This window comes from Phalangium opilio, unplaced genomic scaffold, assembly GCF_054372755.1.
Source record: "Phalangium opilio isolate 3A_F unplaced genomic scaffold, DU_Popi_V2 ptg000038l_1, whole genome shotgun sequence".
NCBI classification, from domain to species: Eukaryota; Metazoa; Arthropoda; class Arachnida; order Opiliones; family Phalangiidae; genus Phalangium; species Phalangium opilio.
Window position 1 is genome coordinate 2,271,256 of NW_028324161.1, and position 16,854 is coordinate 2,288,109.

Here is a 16,854-nt window from a genome sequence, read left to right on the forward strand (position 1 = left end):
TGCATTGTAAAGGGTGTTAATATTATTGGCGTCGACAACAGGCAAGATGTAAACAACAAAAAGTATTTATTACGCATTAAAAAAGTACAGAGTATTATTGAAAAAGGTTATCGATCGATCTTTTAGGAACATGAGCTGACATCTATTGGTGAATGTCAGGGTGGTAAATTTAAACATGCATTCGCGCCAATTCTTTATTGTTCGCTGTAACACTCTCCCTCGAATGCTTTGGTTAAACATGAATTAGTCCAATAGCTGAACTGTCATTTTCTTGCCAGTTAAGGGTTTCGTCATCATGTCAGCCGGATTTTCGGTAGTTTTCACATACTGAAACGTTACTCTCCCTGCTTCCACTATATCCCTTAAAAAGAATTCTTTCAAGTCAATGTGTTTGTTGCGTTCCGACGTGACTTGATTGTTGGTTAGATGTATGGCTCCCTGATTATCAGAATAAATTCTGAGCGGTTTCTTCTCTGAGTGTGACTGACCGATTTCCGTTAAAAAGTTTTGCATCCATAGCGCTTCTTTGGACGCGTGGCACATGGCATGTATTCCGCCGTAACAGTCGATAATGCAACCATAGACTGTTTCTTAGCGCTCCAACTGACAACGTTTTTGCCTACGGTAAAAATGTATCCGCTAAATGATTTACGATCAATAGCGCTAGAACCCCAATCAGCATCTGCATATCCTTCAATTTGAACGTCATTTCCTGCTTTATAGTGAAGTTTGTAGTTCCTAGTTCCTTTGATACATCGGAGCATATGTTTTATCCCTTGTACATGTTCTTCATTAGGGTTTTCATTAAACTGGCTCATGAAGGCAGTTGCAAAGGAAAGGTCCGGTCGAGTTCCTCCGGCCAAATACAATAATTGGCCTATAGCTTGCCGGTATGGGAATTTCACCCCAACAGGGCTGTTGCCATCTTCCTTCGTATATTTCACGCCGGGATCTAACGGACTGACTGTCGCTTTTGCTTCGGACATGTTGTAATTCTTCAGTATTGTGTCAATGAAGGCATGTTGGTCCAATTCTAAGGATCCGTCGTCGTTGTGAGTCACCCCGAATGACAGGATGAAGGTGATTTTGCCTAAATTTCTTGTGCTTTATTGTGATAGAAGCTGTTCTTCAAACTTGTCTAAAGTTTCTTCCTTTTCGGCGATAGCTGGTAGGTCGTCGACGTAGACACCAACTATTATTTTGTCCTTGGTGTTATAATATATACAAGGATCAGCTTTCGAACGAATAAAACCGAGCGCTTTGAGGTGTTCGTCCAAGGCAATGTTCCATTCGCGCCCCGACTGATGCAAGCCGTACATTGCTTTCTTCAATTTGCAGACATAGTTTTCCTTTCCGTGTATCACGAAAGGATACGGTTGCTCCATGTATACATCGTGTTTCAATGTTCCATTCAGGTAGGCTGCTACGATGTCGAAGTGGCGATCCTTCCAATGTAAAGCGGTCTTTAGGACAAGAAGTAATCTGATCGATGTTACTTTTATGACTGGGCTAAAAATTTCTTCGTAGTCAATTCCAGGAATTTGGGAATACCCCCTAGCTACCAGTCTTGCCCTATATCGGCATAGTTTGCCATGTTGATCAAATTTTCTTCGAAAAACCCATCTTGTGCTTATGACATTAACCCCATCTGGTTTGATAGTTAAATCCCATGTGTCGTTACGCTTCAAGTTTTCCAGTTCTTCAAGCATTGCTTTTCTCCAGTCATCGCCGTCTTGTCCACTTAAAGCTTCACGCACATTTTGTGGGTTTTCTTGCAGCTTCAAATTCACGTCAAAAACTGCTCTCAACTGGTAGTCTCTCTTCTCAAGTTGTCTTTTGGATGTTCTTACTTCTTCTTTTTGCTCTACTTGAGGAAGAGGCTGTAACGTCCTGTCTTTATCGTATTGTGTGTAAGAATCATCGAAAAGAGAGATGTATTGGTCTGTATTATTTTCTTCCAGATCTTCTTCTACGTTGGAGTGTGTTGGGTTGTCTTCAACGCGACTTTCTAAGTTGTCTTCCTGGTCTTCTTTTGTCTTATCCTGTTCTTCGTTCTCCTTTCCTTGGTCTTTCATTTCGGAGAATGTAAAGGGGACTTCTTCTTGTTGTTGTTGACCTTTGTCTTCCGTTTGCCCTTTCTTCTTCGTGCCAGATGGAAAAAAGTCTTCTTCAAACACGACGTCACGACTTATGAAGAAAATATCCTTCTTCTCATCCCATAGTTTGTAGCCTTTTGTGGTGGCAGAATATCCAACAAAAGTGCATTCAATGGCCTTAGCTTCTAGTTTCGTCCTAAGTGTTTCGTGCACCCTGGCCCATGCACGACATCCAAAGACCCTTAAGTGACTAAGGTCTAATTTCTTACCGCTCCAAACCTCTTCTGGTATCTCTCCATTAAGACTCTGCGATGGGCATTTGTTTCTGATGTAAGCCGCTGTTGCAATGGTATCAGCCCATAGATATTTTGGGAGTCCGGATTCAAGTAGCAAAGAGCGAGCCATGTCCATCAGCGTCTGATTCATGCGTTCCGCAACGCCATTCTGCTGGGGCGTCCTTGGAACGGTTAGTTGTCTTGTTATACCGAGTTTGCGTAGATAGTCGTTGAACTCGTTACTACAATACTCTCCGCCGTTATCCGTACGAAGAACCTTTATTTTTGTTTCATGCATCCTTTCGACTTCTTCTTTGTATTCTTTGAACTTTTCTAAGGCTTCTCCTTTTCGTTTCATAGGGTAAATTTTGACGAACTTCGAGAAATCATCGATGAAAGTAATGAAATATGCAGAACCTCCCTTGGAAACGGGTTTAACGGGTCCAACTACGTCTGAGTGTATGAGTTCTAGGACTGTTTTCGTCTTTTGTGTCGCATCACTTGGTGTAAAAGGTTTGCGCTTCATCTTTCCCCGTATGCAAACAGAACATAATTCATTACATGTTGTGATGTTGTCTTCGTTTATGGTGTTAGTATCTTCCGCTTTTAGATCAACGATTATGTTCTTCGGTAAACCTTCCACAGCTCGTAAATGTAAATGCCCCAGACGTCTATGCCATAGTGAAAGTTCTTCGCCTTGTTTTAATTTGTAAGTTACCGCAATTCTAGAGGGCCGGTAGGCCCTTCTAGATAAGATCCCACACCCTCCCGTAATGTTAAATGAAAATTCACAGATTTTCGCCGATTTTCCCATAGGAATAACATGGGGTTTTTGGTGCTCCTGTACATCGAAACATTTAAAAACTACATGGAAGTTAGCTTTCGGAATACTTTTAAATTAACAAGTAACTATACAAGGTGTGCCTTTTTCAAGTTTCATCAAATTTAATTAAGTCTAAGTATGTTAATTTAATTAAAAATGTAAGTACCTCAAAAGATTATTCTACAGCAGACGACGCTTATTGTTCGTTACTCTACAGTAGACGACGCTAAATTGCCATTTCACCGCCTTGAAACTTTAACTTGATATTTTTCAATAAATATAACACTATATTTATTAAAAACTTCTCTGGCGGGTCTAATTTTCCTTTAATTATGTGTCTCGATTGAAATTCTATTCTTAAGATACCTTTTTAATTTATATTTTAGATGTTAGTTTCGACCAAGGCTTAAGTTGCCTTACTTAGGCCATGGATTTATAATAGAAGCTTACGCTTCATGGATATTTCCCTGTAGTCTTCAGTAAGGCATTTTGATTTTAAACACATTTATGTCACAAAAATTCGCGCGGGTGGGGACTGGGGGGCTGATGACGTAGAAATTGAGGCAAACTTTTTTCTTTCGGCGCGCGTGCGCGCGCGCTTTTCTAAAAATAATTTCGTGCGCGCTATTCAAAATTAGAACTCGATCACGTGAAAAACTTCAACCCCCCCCCTCTGAATTTGCCTCAAATTCTACGTCACAAACGCGCGTGCCAGGCTGGTACTATTTCAGACGAGGAATAAATGTTGTGCGCGTTTTAAGGTGAGTGAAATATCCAGGAAGCGTAAGCTTCTATTATAAATCCATGCTTAAGCAGACTATTGAGAGAGTCTATGCAATGGGTGATTGTAAAGGCTGGAAGGATAGATAGATCAGTGTTGGAAATAAGGATATTTTTAAAACTGGACCTGTGGCCTAGGTATTTTAATTAAAATAACTGTCCACGGTGCCAATCACTGTAAACGTACAAGGGCAGTGCACGCAATGTCATGGATAATTGCAATCGTAAAGTGGACTGTAAAAGATACGGCTTTGATAGTTTAAAAATCGTGGCAGGTTTGTTTTGAAGTTGACTATAAAACTCGGGTTCTAAAACGAATTGTGAGCTGTATCATATAAGAATTAGTAAAAGTGTAGAACCATTTTTAACCTCATCCTAGAAGTGAAAAATTTCGCATTTCAGGCAAATATTATTTTATAATAGATTAATACAAATAAAGACTGAAGGAACAGATATTATATAAAAAAGGACTTGGTTTGCCCAAGCCTAAAAAACCAAACGATAAGAGTTTTTTCCAGTTGACTGAAACGCGGATATTTTATTTTTCTATATAATTTTAAAGACAATCTGTATTTTACTACTCTTTAATTCAATCTCCTGATTTTACTGGTAATGGATTTATATCCTATAAATTAATTGAAATAAAATATTACTTATCTCAGATTTTTCATGATAAAATATTTACGAAAATGGAGTTGTTGAAAAATCTGAGATAAGATATTTTATTTCAATTAATTTATAGGAAATAAATCCATTACCAGTAAAATCAGGAGATTGAATTAAAGAGTAGTAAATTACAGATTGTCTTTAAAATTATATAGAAAAATAAAATATCCGCGCTTCAGTCAACTGGAAAAAACTCTTATCGTTTTGTTTTTTAGGCTTGGGCAAACCAAGTCCTTTTTTATATAATTGGATCTAGCTCTTGTACGTTGGTAATTTTTTCTTTTTCTCGACAAGTAAATAATGAACCATGTGAATAAGCGATTAGAAACGGTTTTTCTTCATTCTCGTCAGTGACTAGTGCTCGCGTGCCCTCGAATGTTACACGCATGTTTTTCTCGAGGATTCGTCCAACTGATAGAAGGTTGCAGTCAAGTTGTGGAACCAGTAAAACACGGTTCAACGTAAGGTAGGTTCCTCCGTTTTCGTCATGGAGTATCATTTCGAGCTTGCCCTCGCCGACTACGTTTAGTTTCTCGCCATTAGCCATTTCTACGACGGACGTAACTGTTTTAATGTCCAGTAACTTCTCTTTGTATGGTGTCATATGGTTCGATGCTCCGCTGTCCAAAATCCAAACGTCATACCCGCCGGTAGTTGTTCTTTTCGCACAAAGTGCCTTTCGAATATGTACTGGCTCTATCTCTTCCGAAACGCTGACTTTAGCAGCACTTGCTGTTCTTTCCTTCTCTTCTTTCAACTGCGTTTTTACCTTTTCACAGTGCTTCGCTATATGTCCTAACTTTCCACACGAATAGCAAATAAAATACTTCTGGTTTTGACTACGTTGGTTTGCATTTGTGTGTGCAGGAATGTAAGGCCCCCTCTTTTCCATTTGATCTCTTGCAGGCTGTTTTGATCGCGGTGTGAACGGTTTATTCTTCATGTATAAGGCCCGTTGTACGTCTTTTGCATCTTCTTCTTTAAGATGTGATTGATGGGCCTTTCTTTTTTCTTCTACGAGTAATTTAGCTTTGACTGTCTTTGTATCGATGGCATTGGGATCATGTTCTAGATTTTGTATAAGAGGTTCATAACTTTCAGGCAATCCCAGTAACATGATCATCGCTAATTCTTTGTCGGTAAAACCGTAATTACACGCTGTTAACTTTCTGTGTAGATCCATAAGGCGCCCAAGATATTCTTTCATTGACTCATTTTGCTTGAAACGGACATTCAAAAATTCTCTCATGATGTGTAGAATGTGTAACAAGCCGTGTTTGGTGTTTAACTCTTCAAGAGTGATCCAGGCTGCTCTAGCAAGGCTCAAATCGCCTATATCGTCCAAATAATGGTCCTCCACAACCAAAAAGAGAAAACTTAGTGCCTTTTCATTTATCTTCCTTTCTGCGTTAGTCATAACGCCGAAACCGGGATCTATCGCCTCCCATACGCCTTTTTGTATCAAAGCCGCTTTCGCCCTTACAGTCCATGCATGATAATTATCATCACTTAACTTTGGTATACGGTATTCTTCCATTGAACTCGCCATTTGACCGTAAGCCTTGGTCCTTCCAAATTTTTGCTATTTATGAAACTTGCGTGTGCTTCTTCTTCTTTGTTTTGCGTGCAAACTTCTTCTTTCTTTTATATTCTTCTTTATCTTCGTTTTATTTACTTACAACGCGCTACAAAGCATGTCTGAACCTATAACCTGTTAATATTATTGGCGTCGACAACAGGCAAGATGTAAACAACAAAAAGTATTTATTACGCATTAAAAAAGTACAGAGTATCATTGAAAAAGGTTATCGATAGATCTTTTAGGAACATGAGCTGACATCTATTGGTGAATGTCAGGGTGGTAAATTTAAACATGCATTCGCGCCAATTCTTTATTGTTCGCTGTAACAAAGGGGCCCACCTGTAAATAAGTCTCGAGTTGACTTAGTGTGGACATCCCTTCCTAGACCAAGCTTAGATTATTATTTGAGAAGTCAATGAAGATAAACATCAATATTTTGGAAAAGGCTAACCTAATCCAACTTAACCAAATAGTGGAGTTTTATATTATATTCATCATGAAAATACTTTAAGCTAGCCGTTTTAATATACTTGAAGTCAAAAACGGATTTATGGGATAAGAACGTCGGAGTTAGCGAATTCACTCCCCATCCTCGCATACTTTATTGAGAAACTTCGTCTGCTTATATTTTGACTCCACCCACAAATTCTGTATTCTAGAGATAGAATTTGTGGGTGGAGTCAAAATATAAGCAGACGAAGTTTCGCAATAAAGTATGGGAGGATGGTACTAGAGGCTAAAGCTACGATCCGACGTTCTTATCCCATAAATCCGTTTTTGTTGAAGTGTATAACCGCTCCAAAGAGGAAGAGACGTCTCCTAACCAGATCTAACCTAACAGATATGTTTTGGAAAAGGCATATTATTTGAGAAGCCAATGGAGATAAACATCAATATTTTGGAAATATTTTGGAAAAGGCGTAACATTGTTTAGTGATTTATAAAATATTACTAACCTAACTTAACCAAATAGTGGCGTTTCCAAGGCATTAAAAATGTATTTAAAACGCTTTCATTGAAAAAGGACATTAATAGAAATTAAACTACATAGCATATTCATCATGCCCAGTCACCTTACTTGGGTTATTACTAGAGAGGTGATTCAGTAAAAATGCTTCTGTAACCTTTGATAAGTTAAAGGTACATTTTGTTCCCTCAGGGAAATCAAGGTTAACATTCATATTAAAGTTAGGTTAATTTTGCTTTCCTAATTCATAACGTTTCACGAGTCATAATTTTTATCATACCAATTTTCATTTTACGTTTCAAAAATCGCAACTACTTTATACTCCATTTAAGATTAGTTTAATCGTTTGTGGAGAAAACGAAGGTGTTGTTCAAGATATATAGAAGATGTATGTAAAAATGGTTCATTCTGTGCATATCCTTTCTGGGTCAAGAGTTCAAGGCGTCCTACTAGGCTTTTAGTTTGAGCAAAAACGGATTTATATAAGAAGAACGTTGAACATAGCAAACTCACGGGCAACACTATTTTACCCCGAAATTATTTTGCCGAACTTTTGCCGAATAGGGGATTGTAAAAAAGAAAGAGGTCACGTGAAAGTGTTTTCAGTACTGCCAGATAACTTTAAAAAGAAGGCTGGACATATTTAAAACGTCCTACTACACCCCCTCCCCCGCCCATAATCGTTTTTTTTTGGTGGGACAAGGCCTAACTGAAAACTTTATTTTGTGGATTTGGGCGCTGCAGATAATTAAACGTTTTAATTTAAAACTGAAGGTGAGTTTTTCTTTTACTACGTGCAATATGAAGTACGTTTGCATTACATTGATGTTAATTTTTTATAAATAAACGTCCAACTAAAGGAGCGTCTGCTCAAAGGTTCAAAGCAGCTGCACCACGTGACGAAACACTTTTTAGTGCCTTCCCCCCTATTTGTTTCCCCTCCTAATCTTTTTTACAATCCCCTATTACCCCAAATTCTAAAATAGTAGAAATCTCCCATGCGTCGTCTGCTAAAACATCCTAAATGACTTCTGGCTTCGCCTTCGGCTTTTCGGGGTAAATTAGTGACCGTTTCGGCACAAAAGAGTGGGGTAAAATATAAAATACGGCCCCCACACTAAAAGTCGCAATTAAATCAAGCAAAAATTCAAATCCATTTCAGAAACTAAATAAGCCCCAACGACTATACGCGATGTACGAGGTTACCTCCCATTTTTAAAATGTGAGTAGTTTTTGGTGATCGCCATCTAGTGAGCGAATTCTGTACTCTGATTTTATTCCGTATTTTAAAAATGGCCGCGGACAACAACAATCTTTATGACACAGAGTTAACCCTTTGTCAGGTCCCGAATGAAGTTTGCAAACCCGCGATCCGAATTTGACGATATTGATAAAGAATGCTAAAGATAAGAGTTGTTATTGTGACTTGAAACCAGAAAAATATAGAACTGAGCTAAATCCAATCCCCTGATCTCTGAACTGTTTTCTTAACCGAGGCTACTGAGCGAAATATTCGGCTGCTTAAAAAGCTCCGATATCATAGGCTAGTTTCCTTTACACGCGCTTCCGGGGAAAAATCGGAAAGAAAGAAGAGTAAATAAGATTTTCGTTCCCGTGGCGGCCGCAGAGCGTCGCATATAATTGGGAAGCCGGAAGCGCGGGAGAAAACGCTGGAGTTTTAAATGAATTGCCTGAGTAACTTATAGGGAGCTAACATATTATTAACTCATGGTATGACGTAATTGAAAATACATTTATCATTTTAGAGTGGAATACTACGATTATGTGGTACTACACGCATCCACGAACAGGTGTGTTATTATAAATAATTTATTATAGCTACAAGATATTTATAATCACAAGAAATATTTAAACTTTCTCTTTTTAGAGAATTGAGAACGAAACTCGAAATATACGAAGAGCTTCGAAGTCATACCATGATAGTTTTCAACCACAAACCCCAAATGAAGGTTAGTTATTTTTATCAAAAACAAAATCGTGGTGTTTCTTTATACAACTTGCCAAGTGAATTAGGAGAACCATAATCCTAACATAAAAGCTGCATCTCTAAAGGGACCAGAAAATGGCCACCTTCCTCTGTACAAACCGAGCCTTCTCTATCATATAAATCAGAGGAAAGGATGGGAATTGCGAATAGACCGATAAAAATATTTGCCTACTAGTTGCTTTTACCCCAATGCACACCGTTTCGAGAGGCTCAAAATTGTGGTCCATCATGATTTGTTAGAATTTGGGGAAACTTGGAGCATTTTATGCTAATAACTCTATGTGTAGTTGACCGTCAAAAACGTGCTGCCAGATGTTCTACAATGTTTTCTGAACAGGCAGCAGAAAAAGGGTTTGAGTATTATTTTGGATAAAGCAGACTGGTCACGACTCTTCTCGTAGTATTATATTATACTAGTAAGTCTTGTAGAGCTGTAGGCCGGTGTGTCCGAGGCTTAGCCTTTTTGTGTGTTTTCTAATATTAATATGGATTCACAAAAGAGGCTTAATTTAACTTCTTTATTACTCATATGTAAAATCTTGGAAAAAGTGGCGTAACTACAGGGGTGCAGAGCCCGCAACTGCGGGCGGGCCCAAGGCTTTTTGGGGCCGTTTCGAAATTTTGCTTATAGACTGATTGTCCCATATTTTTTAAAGTGTCCTATACTTCCCCAAATTGTCCAATAAAGTCCTATAGAGTGAAAATTGCTCCTTACTACGTTATGAAACGAAACAAAATTTTAACTAGGCCTTTTGCTTTGATTGCAATTTTATAAATTGCTACGAAACCAAATAAAGAAGTAAATATAATATAATAAACTAGAATTTTCAAGGTTTTTTTCGCAATTTAAGTTTGTGGATGACGAAAATTATGTCACTAACACTTTAAGGCCCAGCATTGCAGTTTAGCGGAGTGAGCCATGTATGTGCCAGAAATTTTAGTCGAGAGCCGCAACAAGACGCATTGTTATAAATTATGAAAGGGAAAAGTTGTAACATTCGTGATGCTTTCATACTTTTTGAAACCTCGACACTCAAGAAGGGGCTCTAATTGTCGAATTGCGGGCGGGCCCGACAAACGTCGTTACGCCACTGCCATTTACAACATCTACTGAAATTGAAATACACTTTTCCGTACTCATTTTTAAAAGCGTCTCTTGGTTAAATTGGTTGACTTCAACGTTAGTAGGGAAAAGATGTATCGCTTCTTTTGGCGGTACACGCTCTCTATTTACTTCTAAACTTACGAATAAGTCAATATCATCCTGATTCATATTTCCCACAGCCATTCTATTCAAAGCTTCCGCAAACCTTTTATCGTCTTTTTGCCTCATAATTTCTTCAAGCTCACTAAATTGAAATTCCTCCCATATTGGGTTACCAATTAAAGACGCATATGGATTGTCACTATCACTTTGACTTTGAAAAGCGAAATGATCCCGGACGGGTCTAAGTTGGTTAAAATCTCCAACTAATAGTACAGACACACCACCGAAATAATCTGGGCAACCATAGATATAGTAAAACTATAAAGGGTCTAGATCCACTTCGCTGGCTTAGGCTTAACGAAAAAACGCGGAAGGGGCAACGAGCAGACAGCCGCTATTTTCTGGGGGTAGCCGTATAAAACGCCATCTATCGGTAACTTTCGAAACTAAATTAAAGGATGAGCTTAGAGTAGTGGCACTCTATGTTAACCCCCTATAGGGCATAATAAGTCAAACCCTCGGAGATGCCATTACTCCATTTTATACGAGCTAAGAGCGGAAAAACGTATTTTATAAATTTTACACCTGTAAAATCTTTTAAAAAACACTTGGAACTTGTATTTCTACTTACTTTCGAGGAAATACCACCGTTTTCTGAAGGTAAGAGTCTTTTTTTATACATTTATTAGTAATAAAAACATTTAAGGCGAGCTAAGCCTTGGTCTTGTAAAACAGGGCAGATTAGTGATTAGCGTCGTTTTCAGCGTTGAAAAACGTTATTTTATCATGTTATCGGACATTAAACTGTTACATATTCTTAAAATAAGAGTCGATAATGGTGCCCACCATAACAAACTTTGTTAAGTGTGTGTCTCTATATTTAAAGGCATAAAACAAAATATAACATAAACGTTTTTATTTACTTATTTATGTAACAATCATGGCTTCAACTCATGTTTGCTGCGTTCAAACTGTAGGTGTAAAGAACGTTTTCCGAGGGGCTAATCACTTGAGTAATCAGGTGTACAAAACCGTCGAAATCGATTACTTTATTTCTAGAATTCTAAGAAAATCATAAGTAATCATAATCAATTTTGTGAGTAATCAGAAATCTCCGATAATCACTGGAAATCACATGGAATATTGAGAGAATCAGAAATAATCACATGATTTCCTAGTAATCTTTTGTAATCATCTCGGTAATCACATATTTCGTCAAATAATCACGCATAATCAATCGAGGAATTCGAAAATCCAAAATAAAAATCGTAATCAGTTGAAATGGAGTAATCAGTGGAATTCAAATAGTTATCACGAGTAATCAGTGGAATTCAAATAGTAATCACGAGTAATCAGTGGAATTCAAATAGTAATCACGAGTAATCAGTGGAATTCAAGTAGTAATCTCGAGTAATCAGTGGAATTCAAGTAGTAATCTCGAGTAATCTGCGGCAATAACGGGAAATCATTGTAAAGATTATGGAAATCACCTAAAATAATCGTAATCACGGAAATCAAGAAATTCATTCAGTAATCACGGAAATCAAGAAATTCATTCAGTAATCAACGGAATTCACATAAAAATTCAGAAATCAGAAATCAGGTGTACAAAATTTTGGAGAATGACTAACCCCTCGACGTTTTCTTTCTTACCACAACTTTCCGAAAGAGACTGCCACTAGAAAGAAGTGGATTAATTCTATAACAACAGCTGTAGGACCTCTGTCCACTGATATCTCCAGTTTACGGATTTGTTCAAAACATTTTACAAAATCAGATTTCTTTCCCACCACTGGAAAGAGACTACGTAGTCGGCTCAAACCGTTCGCGATTCCATCCTAATTTGGAGATCAAATTAAAGTAACCGATGACTCCCCGTAATTTGACTCTCGAGCAACAATCTGAAGCATTAGAAGAAATGGGAGCTTAGTCCTTTGATCATGGATTGAAGCATGAGCCCGCTGCTTTTTCAAATTTTCACGGTGTGGGTTTGATTGTTAATCCACAATTTTGCTTCCTTGGGGCCAGCCCCGATTGCCTTATACTGGTTGAGGACCAGCTGTACTTAGTGGAGATCAAATGCCCTTACGCTATTTTCAAGAATAAAGAAACTATCAGAGGAAAACCAGCTTCGGGTAACTTTCACCTTTACATTGACGAAAAAACGGATGAACTGGAACTGAGAAAAACTTCAGACGTCTATCATCAGATAAAGGGTCAGCTTTTCGTGTGTAACGTACCCGTATGCTTTTTGGCAGTATTTGTGCCACCCGATAACATCGAAATCTTGATGATAGTGAAAGACAACCAATTCATCAATGATACCTTGCTTCCAAAATTATCCACTAAATATTTCATTAGTCTCGTACCTCATTTTGCCATAGAAATGTTCGAAAAGCCTAAAAAATAAATTTTCCAAGTCACGAAAGTACAGCCTCTTTCATTCTATTGTATGTGCAAATCTACATTATGGCCATGACCAAGGCTTAACTCGCCTTAAATGTTTTTATTACTAATAAATGTATAAAAAAAGACTCTTACCTTCAGAAAACGGTGGTATTTCCTCGAAAGTAAGTAGAAATACAAGTTCCAAGTGTTTTTTAAAAGATTTTACAGGTGTAAAATTTATAAAATACGTTTTTCCGCTCTTAGCTCGTATAAAATGGAGTAATGGCATCTCCGAGGGTTTGACTTATTATGCCCTATAGGGGGTTAACATAGAGTGCCACTACTCTAAGCTCATCCTTTAATTTAGTTTCGAAAGTTACCGATAGATGGCGTTTTATACGGCTACCCCCAGAAAATAGCGGCTGTCTGCTCGTTGCCCCTTCCGCGTCGACCTCCCATTGAATTGTGTATCTACCCTTTTAATATATCTATGTGGGCAACCCATTATCTCTTGCATTCTCGAGTTCACTCGGTTAAAAACCTTCGCACCAACCATTGATATTTCGTCAATAATTAACAATTTCACTTGACCATACATCAATCTACAATTGTGAAGAGTTTCACTTTCTAATCTGGAAATGTTTCCGGCAAATTGACTAACGGGTAGACAAAAGGTACTATGCAAAGTAGCCCCACCTATATTAAAGGCCGCCTTGCCCGTAGGTGCGCATCGCAGAACTTTAACCTCCGAGGGATTAGACCCTGGTTGCTTATTGTAAAATCTAGTAACAGATTCAAATATGGCACTTATCAAAACGCTTTTTCCAACACCAGCGCCTCCTGTAACAAATAGCCGTAAAGGCGTTTCTTTGCACTTTAAATGGTGCAGAACTTCGTAAAATATTTCTTTCTGTTTCAAATTCAGCTTTCTAACAAGGGTATTGTATTCTGAATCATTAACTAACTTGACTGATGGAGCAACAGTTTTTTCTGCATTACCATCAAGAATATCTCTGTTAATATTTCCTATTGCCTCTTCCACTGTATTAATTAGATTTTACATCCTTTGTCAAAATATCTCTACTCTCATCGCGCCAAGGCGGCATGATTTGTTCACGATAAAACTGCTCGGGATCTTTCACTAAATTGAATCTACGATACCGTATTATTTTAGAGTGACCACGTTTTCTAATGAACCCTGAATCATTTTTCAGTTTTAACCATTTACCACATTGAACTTCATCGTTCTCACCGTCATCAATATGATTTTGAGTTTTCAAAACTCTACGACTTTTGGAAAATTCATACCAAGCCGCAAATTGAGCTAACGTTACTGCCTCTAAATCATCTGGCCTTTGAGCATAATGGTCTAACATTCCAGAAGCGAAAACAACCATACTATCTTTGGGCAATTGTTCAAGCTCAACTTTGCTTTTGAGAATATGAACACGATTTTCGGGCACATTTGTATTAACATAAATGTAAGCCCGACTACACCTGGAGACTGGAATTTGTAAAGCGCTATAAGCCGCTTCCTGCGCGCTTACCTCGTGCGCGTTCAAAAACTGACTAGCAATCACCTTCAACTTTTGCTTCACCGTTCATTTATCTGACTGCGCTCGTTTAGCAGCTTCACGCAGAAGCATTGACATACCACGCTGGAATTTCCCTATATAAGACACGATATACATAACCAGAGCGTAAGGATCAAGGACAAACTGAATGTCCATATTCGCTTGCCAGAGGCGCAAAGTGCACGGGTTGTACGGATTAACCCTGGTATCTTTAGGGTGTCTTTTCAATAAAACCACTTGCCTTTTGAGGTCATACGTAATGGCTTTAATATAATCATCTTCAGTTATACGCAACTTTTCCAACAACTCCTCAAAACTATCTACCCACAATTCTTTTTCTTTCGATTGCAAAAGCTCACGCAATTTCTTGGAATTGTTCTTACACTTAAGGTCTTCGTCAAGAGTACCGGGTTCTCTTAAACTCGGATCATAAATAATAGTTCTAGGCATGGGAGGAAATGGAATTCCAAAACCACAAACTGAACTATCATTAACCTTCTTCCTACACGTTGTCGTGTGTTTATGCATTTGCAATGACGTTAACAAATCCCCATTATCATCGTTCAATTTACCAGCGCAAGAAATAACTTTATCAATATATTCCTCTACCTCTTTAACATTTGACAAGTCACCTTTAAGCTTCGGCGCATCTTTAATCCAAATCAACCCATGTTGATGAGGAGAGCCTCTTTGCTGTATTTCAACCCTGAAGTAATAATCTTCAATAACACCAAGAGGGCCTAAGTTTTTGCAGAGCTTTAAGAAGAGCCCGAAAGCGGTGGTCAAAATATCTAGCACAAGTAACAGGATCATCCTGAATCAACTTTGCCTTTTCCGAAAAACTTAAATTGCCAATATCATCATTCGCTAAGCGATCCTGACCCGAAGTCACCCTCAATATGTTCAAAAGCTCAGGCCATTTGCCTTCCGCAGCTGAAAACGTTATAAAAAGGTAGCCGTACCAAGCTGCCTAATCATAGCCATTAACTCTTTCTGCCTATGCTGCCAATATGAAGGCGAGGACTGCAAATTTTCTAATACTCTAAAACCATCATCCTGCTTAACAATTGAATCGAGTGCACCAGCAGACGATAAAAACCCAGCAGTGTAGTTTGAGCCATCTTTTCTCTTGGTTTTTCTCATACAAACTTGTATGGAATCTCTAACTTTCATAGTTTCCAACTTAACAAAAGTGTAAAACAATTTAAACGGATTTTTAGCACAACGCCTATCAATATTACGAAGCTCCCACTTAGCAATGTCCCCAAAACTACCTTTAACCTTAAGGTCTCTCTTCTGACCCACATAAATACTGGGGAATGATAAATCCTCCGCGTCCTCGTCATAGAGTAAAGACATTGGCGTTTGACCTTCACCAGGAGGAAACTTAACATGCATGGTATTAGTGGGTAGGAAATCAGACAATGACGCTAACAACGTGTCTTGATTCCCAACTGGGAGTGAATTAACTTCGTTAGATTCATTCCAAATTTCATCGCTATCATTCTCATTCTCTACATTCATTGACCCTTGTGGGTTTTCACTTAATGTATCACCATGGTTTAACTGACGGTCATTTTCGTCAACAATAAATTCAAGTTCTTCTGGAATTGGATCTAATATATCGCTCCTAACGGTTATCCCATGCTTAATATACAACGGTGTTTTCACCAAAACTTTAAGAGCTTCGTGCATTTTTTTCGGCCTAACAGTTTCATACAAATAAGGTGTATTATATTGCATTCTCCTCATAAACTCAATTTGAATAGTATCTGTTTCACGAGGTAACCGTGGTAACACTGACACTGTAGACTCTACATTTATAGGAACGTTGACCACGTTTCCCTTAATCCCCCTTTGTTGCTCACAACCTAACCTTCTTATTTGCATAAAAGGTATTCTTGGTGAAATCATTCTTTCCTCCAAATTAGACAAATTAAATAGTTCTGCCGGAATTTCAGGGAATTCAAATCCATTTTCTCTGGAAAACTTGTGGATTTCGTTCTTTTTCACAGCTTTATTACAAGTACTACATAAAAATACTTTGTCACCTAATTCACGACCGTGAATCCCAGGAACAGCCAAAAGCACTGTAAACTTAACAAAGCTACCCGATGCTTTGAAAAAAAGCCCTGAGCACCCTTCACATGGCCACGTTGGACCTTCTTTAATACTTTCAAAATAAGTCTGCTCTATAAACAAAGGATTTGTCCTCCTTTCAGCCATAGATAATCTGTTTCTAGAACGTTCAGAGCAGTGGCGTAATTACAGGGGTGCAGAGCCCGCAACTGCGGGCGGGCCCAAGGCTTTTGGGGGCCGTTTCGAAATTTTGCTTATAGACTGATTGTCCCATATTTTTTAAAGTGTCCTATACTTCCCCAAATCGTCCAATAAAGTCCTATATTTTTGAGATTTCAAAGTAATTTTTATAATCACAGCTGTATGATGTTTTAAATGCAGAATTAGTGATATCTCATAATGGTCAGAC

The 16,854-nt window shown here is 38.2% G+C and overlaps 1 long non-coding RNA gene across 1 annotated transcript; it reads right to left on the reverse strand.

Moving 5' to 3' along the window:
* Positions 1–12,262: 12,262 nt before the first annotated feature.
* Positions 12,263–12,935, reverse strand: LOC149682622 (uncharacterized). The gene is made up of 3 exons (XR_016365448.1): positions 12,774–12,935; positions 12,557–12,690; positions 12,263–12,494 (listed from the first exon to the last, which is right to left on the reverse strand). It is a non-coding gene; the product is annotated as an uncharacterized LOC149682622 (long non-coding RNA).
* Between the last annotated feature and the right edge of the window lie 3,919 nt (positions 12,936–16,854).